The 8,047-nt window shown below is 36.1% G+C and overlaps 1 protein-coding gene across 1 annotated transcript in view; it reads left to right on the top strand.

The window, feature by feature from the left end:
- Window positions 1–2,479: 2,479 nt before the first annotated feature.
- LOC135083765 (complexin) overlaps window positions 2,480–8,047 on the top strand; it is a 435,534-nt gene continuing 429,966 nt past the window's right edge. Inside the window, exon 1 of the mRNA XM_063978505.1 lies at window positions 2,480–2,614. The gene's annotated coding sequence lies outside the window, so the exon portion shown is untranslated. The remainder of the gene's footprint in view (window positions 2,615–8,047) is intronic.

Genomic DNA, 8,047 nt, shown 5'->3' with positions numbered 1-8,047 from the left:
ATGAAATTGTATACAAACAATCTCTTTGAAGTTTTCTTAAGAATTTGTGTAACTAGGAAAAACATACTGAGAGGCCTTTCATGTACCCGCAGGGAGTGATACGCTCATGTTTACATTGAATCATCGTTATTAGAGGCGTGCCTCGCTGTTTGATACGTAAGTGCATGTTAGCGGGCCTTATAGCACTCATTTATACGTAGGTAGATAGTTAAATGCATTAAAAGGCGCATTATAAAGGTATTAGTATAGGCATTAGAAGGCGCTGTAGGCCGCTACCCACCTGTCAATATGGAAATCATTGGGTGCAGTCCGTGCAGTGGACGCCTTATGGGTGAAATTATAATGATGATGATAATTAAAAGGCTGACGTTTTCTGAAGCGTCAGTATCAGAACGAATTAAAATTTCGTAAAGCAATTTATTTCAAAAAGTTTAAACTTTAAAGGATTTTTGGAATTAAAATATTAAAGAACTTATAATTAGTTATTCTACTAATTAGACAGTTTGATTTACTTCAATCCAGTGGACTTCTCTAATTGCGCTTATCTTTCTTAATTCTGGATGAATTTCTACCAATATTAAGCTTAAAAATGTTTATGTAAGCTTTTTTATTTCACAATTATATTACAAATACTTAAATAAGCCTTCTCTGAAGGATACAATAGGCTAAATGGATAGATAGATCTTTATTCTGCACCATACATAAGCACAGAAATACATAGTTACTTATTATTATTATTTAAACTTTTATGCCAAAATAAATTTGTACATAAGGCGAACTTAATGCACTAAAGCATTCTCGACCAGTTTACCTTTGGGTTGAGCAGAAAATAAATTTGTTTGGCGGTACTTCTAGTGCAGGAAAGAAAAATAAAAACAAATATCACACTCCTAAACCAAACAAAGAGATTAAAAAAATATGCTACATAGGTACATATATAATATATAAAATATATAATAAATAAATACATACTTACAAAATTTAATGCAGGTACATAGCTCGTAGAGACGATGGCCGTTGGGGCAGGAAGGTTCTCGAGTGGCGACCACGGGCTGGAAGACGTAGCGTGGGCAGGCCTCCTACTACGTGGACCGACGATCTGGTAAAGGTCGCGGGAAGAGCCTGGATGCGGGCAGCGCAGGACCGTGCATTGTGGAAAACCTTGGAGGAGGCCTTTGTCCAGCAGTGGACGTCATTTGGCTGAAACGAACGAACGAACGAACATGAAGGCAAACGTTAGGCAATTTGTTTAATGTAAATAATACCCGAAGGGGCTTTTCCTCGAAATACAACCTTCTGACGAGAAGAAAACGTGGGCGATTGAAAAATAAAAATAGAAATACATTGTATGGCTACTTAGAATTGCAAGACTCTACCTTTTATTTTGTAAACAATGCTTATTCATTTTTATTTTACAAAAATATTCAAATGAATACAAGATGGATTTCACATTTTGTGCTTCTTATGAAACACGGCAAATTAGATTATTTTAAAAATGTTCGCGAACATGCGTTTTAAAACTATTTCAATGAAGGCAAAATAAAAATGCAGTAGATAATATATCTCTGAATAGACTCTCATATTCAGCATTTAAGTCCAATCTAGTAATTTTATGCTTCGAGTTAAAAGAGTTTTAGAGAGAACTTCAAGCCATTTGCGAATAATATTAAATGATAGTTTTCTTAATTGAACTGGAAATCAAATCTAAGAATGTAGGTATCAAACACCGCGCTATGAAAACGTCTATGCCAGCTGTCTTGCTTCTATAATGCTTTACTATAACTACTAATAGTATGACGTCACTGCAGTTTACGCAGACGAATGTAAAAATGTCTCAAAACCTAATTATTTTGATGACTTAATACATTTAAATATGCAAATGCTCCTACACATAGAGTACAAAGTAGGTAGCCATTATTGATTCATACTGTATCAGTCAAGGTCAGCTAAGATTAAGTAAAACACTGTTATCAAACAAATGCATTATAGCATGCGACATGCAACTATTTAAACATATCGTAGACATTTGACAGCACCAACTAGTTATTTATTTATGATCAAATAGATAGATATCGTATTTATTTATGTAGAGCTATTTTTACACAAAAATTACGCCTATCTAATCAAAATTCAAACATTCACCATTATCTTTTATATCTCTACTTAGTTTCATTCAGTGAAATTGATTAAAAAGATAAGATTATTCATGTTTCAAGAAAATGTTGCCAAAAATTTTAATGCTAGTTTTCGCTAGAGTAATATCCCAAACCCTCGTACACTGACATCTGAATAACAAAACCAGACAATAGCACATTTCAGCTGTGAAAGGTTGCCCACATTTTCATTACACGACAATAGTTTCAACATAAACAAGAAATCTGCAAGTTTCTTTTCAACCAAAAAAGTATAACCTCGAAATGTACGAAACGGAATCGGCATTACGTAGAACGGAACGCGATCCAGCACCGACAGCAATGGCCGTGTATCGATCGACGCGGTCAGTCGGCGCCCGGCCTGTAGTCGCGTCGGACGTGTGCGCGCATCTCTCGCCGCCGCTCGTATAACCTCGTTCACCACCACCTATCTTCGCTTCTTTCATCTCACCCAGCTCGAGGTATGTTTTTAAGCCTTATTACCGACCATCGGTCGTCCTATTAGACGGCTCCTGTCGCCGTAAACACAGTGACTCACCGCGCGAAAGAGACAGACGTACTGCAGTAACAACAACAATTATATTTCCTATTAGACGGCGTGGCTGATTTTAGAGCAATGAATACTTAAAAACACGTCCAATTACACACGTAACTCTGTAAGGTGAATGTTTGTTCGGCTAATTATGTTAAAACAGTGCTACTTTTGACTGCAATAACTCTACCACCGTAATGGCGTATTCAAAGTCAAACACCGTCGAGACAGAGTAACAAATTGTAACAGTAAACAATACCTGCGACATAGCTAGTGATTCCACACAGCAGATTTAGAGATATATCGGTATTCGCTCATCGCGGAAGCCTCATAAGCGCGCTATAAGACCTGGTAATTAGACTATAAACACTTAAGTATAACTTCCTTCAATTTATATTGGTTGCTTAAGTCGTGGTATCGTGGCCTTACGAGTTAATGCAATTTGGATGTAATTTATGTAATCTTATAATGGCAGCTGTCAAATTAGACAGTTTATATACCTAGCTGTCAAAAGCTCTTACTTTTGACAGCTGCAGCCTTCTGCACCTTTGACAGTACATAGTACCTACACAGCTGACATACAGCTGTTTATTTAAATAAGGATCTGAGATTATTTCTAATCCTAATTTCTTAGATCCTTTATAATATCTTTCTAACTGTACACTCTATAAAACGCACATTCACAAGTTTACTATCACATAACGGGTTTCTGTATTTTAATTTACAATAGTTAATTAATTAACATAGTTAAACGTTTCCAATTTCAGGTTTGATAAAGTTTATTGTCATCATTTATTGTTACAACTATCAATACTGAAAAACAATCACGTGATTTTATTAACTTTGGGATAGCTTTGATTTTGCTGCGGCAAAATTGGGTCGCAGCCAAGCACGTTATAATTTTTTCCTTTGTACGTAACGGGAATGTCAGAATTTTGGTTGTAATTCTCTTAACCTTTAGTATCTACGTTCTAGCTGTTTGTCTCTACCCAGACCAGAGCCGTAATGTGGCAATTTGTAAGTTTCGTTCTGTTCGCTAAGCCTATGTAAATCATCTGGGAACCTCCCCCACCCCTGGAATCTAGGTCATGGAATCTGGCTAATTCCAAATCTGGAATTAAGCTTATTCAGTTACTAAATGATATGTTCATAATATTAGAACATCTCTGTCATTCTACAAACTCTGGAGTTTAGTTGGAATGCAGTTGTTTAAAGGCAAATTTCCAAAGTAATTCATTTCACAGAATAAAGTATATTCTTTTGGTTCTGTACAAACCGAATAGTTAATGTCTACTAAAGGTAGTATCTCAATATTTAGAATATTGTCCATTGTTTTCGTCTTCCAAATATGCTATATTTTTCTATCCTTTTCGACTTATTTTGGCGCAAAATCGGCGATTTTTAACTAAAGTAAATATTCTGGCAATTCTTATTGAAATGGTTCTGCACCTACCAAGTCACAAGTGAGAAAAACTGCTACAAGCTTAATTGATTCAACGAGATATTAACAATTTTAAGGATAATATACTCCTTGAGACTAAAAAGGTAAACAGAACGGATAAGCTTGTCAAGGGGTAGAAGTTTGTATGTAGAAGTTTCACCCACATTTGCGCAGGGCACCGCAAGTCGCAAATATTTGTCTTGGCAAGTTCATAGTGAATCATACATCAAAATATTGGCCACCCATTCCGTAAGTCCGGTGGCCTACTTCCTCGATTTATGGGGCTACATTTGACGGTTTTCATGCCCCACTAACCTTCGCCCTGGCCGCAGAACACTCGCGCGTTAGATGCCAAGAATTGAAGACAATCTGAAGATGTTCAGTTTCTTACTGTTATTATTACTGCCCACCATTTTTCAAGGGCCCAATGGCTTACCATTAAGTTAAGTAATTTTATACATTTCTCAAAACAGAATACTTACAACATTATTATTATTGACTTACAATGAGAAACACTGTAAATATCATAATGTTCAAGTTGGCCCTCCAGTTTAAAAATACATACATTTAAGAACATTATTATAATAACTACCACATTTTATGTATTTTGACAGTAATTAATATGAAAAAACTGTGTGCATATAAATAGATTTTTTTTTAAGTTGGCTCTATTCCAAAACGAACTAACTAGGATACACAATACACATCAACCAATTCTAACCCTAACCCTATATTATAAACGCGCTCCCACTCTACTTGGCGCCATAAGCCTTAACAACGTTTGCCAACAACCCAACGGCTTTGTGATAGCCAATCACAACTCAATATGCCGCTGTAATAGCCAATCAGTGCGGCGTCTTCCAGCTCCTGCCCGTAATGAATTCTACATCCACATCAATTATCTGGCTCTGCGTTAATCATGTTATACGTTGGCGCTTACATTAATGTATTGTGTAATTTCTTTACTATTTACTGTTGAGATTTTCGCCTTTGAACTCTACCTACACTCAATTTCCTAGATGTTGACCATCTGTTTAACTATACAATTAACCTTATCTAAAGCTTTGTTTACGGTCATTACAACTACAATCTTATACGTGTAGTACCCACCACCACTTCTGAGGATAATATTGTAGTTTTCAGACTGATATGCAAACTTTGTGGACGAATAATGACAAGTACCTACTTCAAACTCGACTTTATGCTAATGTCAAATATTCTTCATGATAATATCAAATATTTAATGTTAACAAACAAAGCTATATTTTTTGTAATATTTTTTTTTCTTGGTGTTTTCATGCGGAGTTAGACTAGATAGGTTGTGTATGGACACTTTTAGTAATATCTAAAGAGAGTCTTTTACTTATAATGGAGTTTTTACCGCGAAAGAACTTAAATAAACCTGCCTTTTTTCCACACTTAAAAAAAAAACAAATGTATTGAATACGCTTAAAGTCCTATTTTGTGTTTAAAGACCAGTTTCTATCAGTAAAGTTGTCTGTGCCCGGACGGCCATCTCTTTCTAATGTACTGACGCTGCGATCTCTAAACTGAGATGCCCCGGCGATTTTACACGAGCTCTGCCCATAATAAATTGATCACTATCAGTTTGAACCTACTTGCACAAAGGGCGGGTTCAAGTAACAAACAAAGTTAAGGTAAATAAAAGGGCTCTTCTATGTATATCAAACCTAATTGAGAGCGCTCATGTTCCAGTCAGCAAAGTTACTTTGAAGATTTCTGAAATAAATGAAAAAAAAAAATAGCAATTTTGACAGCTTGAATTTGAATTACATCAAAGCATTTCAGTATGAAGTCATATGAAAGATTAAATCCATTTTGTCAGGTTCTAATACTCGTACCTACCAACTGTCAAAATGTTAAACATTAGTAGTGGTCGTAATTAAATCAAATCCACTTATTTACAAAGTTTGGCGGCAAATAGCAATTGGTAATTTCTCAAATGGACGTTCTATGAATTTCTCTAAGTGCAGGATGCTATTCAAGACTTATCCAACTTTGGCCTGATCCGCCCTTAGTTTATTTATAACGTCTTACAATAAGGCTTGCCTTACCCACAAAGATAGATGACCCACGCCAAACCTACATTTAATTAATTAATTGACATCGATTTTACATTTGGTAGCAATAACACAGAATTTATGGGCCACCTCAAGTACGTAACAGTGTTATTATTCCATAACGCAATTATGTCTTACATTAATAACTGAACAGCACGTTTCGCAGATTATTAAATTTCCAGTCTCAGAATTTATAGCTCTCTAGAAGGTGGTGCTCGCCGACTGCTTCTGATGTTTATTGTTTGTTGCTGGAATTGCGAATATCCCAAACAGAATTTTAGGTTCCTAAAGAAAAGCCAGAACGAAAAAGAGTTTGGGTTATCCAAAACCATGGTACCATCAACAAAGTTGACGTTTGAACACCGTGGCTTATATTTCTCCTCACTGACTAGAGTACTAGACCCAACTCCGCCATGTATCATTAATTTGTTTCATTTCAAATAATGGACAATACAAAACACAGAATTGCGGGCGGCTCATTGCTCGTGCAAACCAAACATTTTAAAATTGACTTTGTTGATAGTCCCTGCTCGTATAGGTACTTGAAGAAACTTTACATTTTGGACATAGATGGAGATATTTATGATCATAAAGGGTCGAATGTTTTCTTTAGTGTCATTATGGGAATTTCCCAAACTGACCCTTTTCCAAATCATGACTTCGCAAAACAGACGTATTGTAAATTACTCCCTAAAGTGATGACAATTCTCCTTTTTTTGGGGCACTGTAACGATTAAGTTTTTGAACTTGGTAAAGTTCCTTGCGTCACCTAGCATCGAAGATGATAACTCAATTAGCGTGACTGACTCTTCGACGTGATATGCCTCCCAATTGATTCAAACCATCAAAATAGTAATTTTAATCATCATCATCATTTCAGCCATAAGACCTACACTGCTGAACAAAGGCCTCCCCCAATGTTTTTCATGTTGATCGATTGGTAGCGGCCTGCGTCCAGCGCTTCCCCGCTACCTTTACGATGTCGACGGTCCACCTTGTAGGTGGACGTCCTACGCTGCGTTTTCCGGTACGCGGCGGTAATTTTAATATTCCTAACCTAAATGTAGAACTCCTGAATAGAGAGAGAACTCTTTACAATTCGATTGCTGTCAAAAAAGCTGTAAATTGTAGTTATAGGTTTTTGTGTTTTAGCTTAGTTTAGTGCTTGACATTAGAGTGATTATCAGGTTTAACGTCACTATAGTTACTGGCGGGAATTAAACTTGGGACATTCGATACGAAGGAAAAATATAGCTTACCACCACCCCATTCCCCCATTCCCTACTTCACTTAATATTAATATTCCAATCGCAATGGAATTTCCAATGGGCTTGTTGGTTTTCCATAAAACGCATCCTAAGCTTAACGAAATGTGCTGTTTGTGTTTAGTTTCCTAAATTGTAATAACATGAACTGCTCCCAAATTATTCTGATAATAATTACTCTCACTTTTCACTCGCAAAATCGCTCTTGCCAGTGTTTGTATAGGATCCATTTTCGCTTGAGGTGCCGCACTTAATTGAGGGTACCCGTGGTGTTAGTTTTACGTTTATACAAGTTCTTTGTATAGTACACTTCAGAAATGTTTAACGGATAACGAAGTAAGTACAATAATGTTTTTCAAAATGGGCCTTAATATGTAAAGGTAGCAGTTCTTATGTAGAACCAAGCTTGTAACTCTACAGCTCCGTTAAAATATGTGGCTTGGCCGTTTCGTTACTATTCGTATTATAACAGAATAGTAGATAAAGAACAGTACAACTAAATATTTATATTATTATAATTAGACAGTATAAATGTATAAACCCTACGCCCATATTTTGACGACAGCAAAACGGCC

This window comes from Ostrinia nubilalis, chromosome 24, assembly GCF_963855985.1.
Source record: "Ostrinia nubilalis chromosome 24, ilOstNubi1.1, whole genome shotgun sequence".
Lineage (NCBI taxonomy): Eukaryota > Metazoa > Arthropoda > Insecta > Lepidoptera > Crambidae > Ostrinia > Ostrinia nubilalis.
Note: the sequence above shows the minus strand (reverse complement) of the source record. Positions and strands in the feature narration are given on the sequence as shown.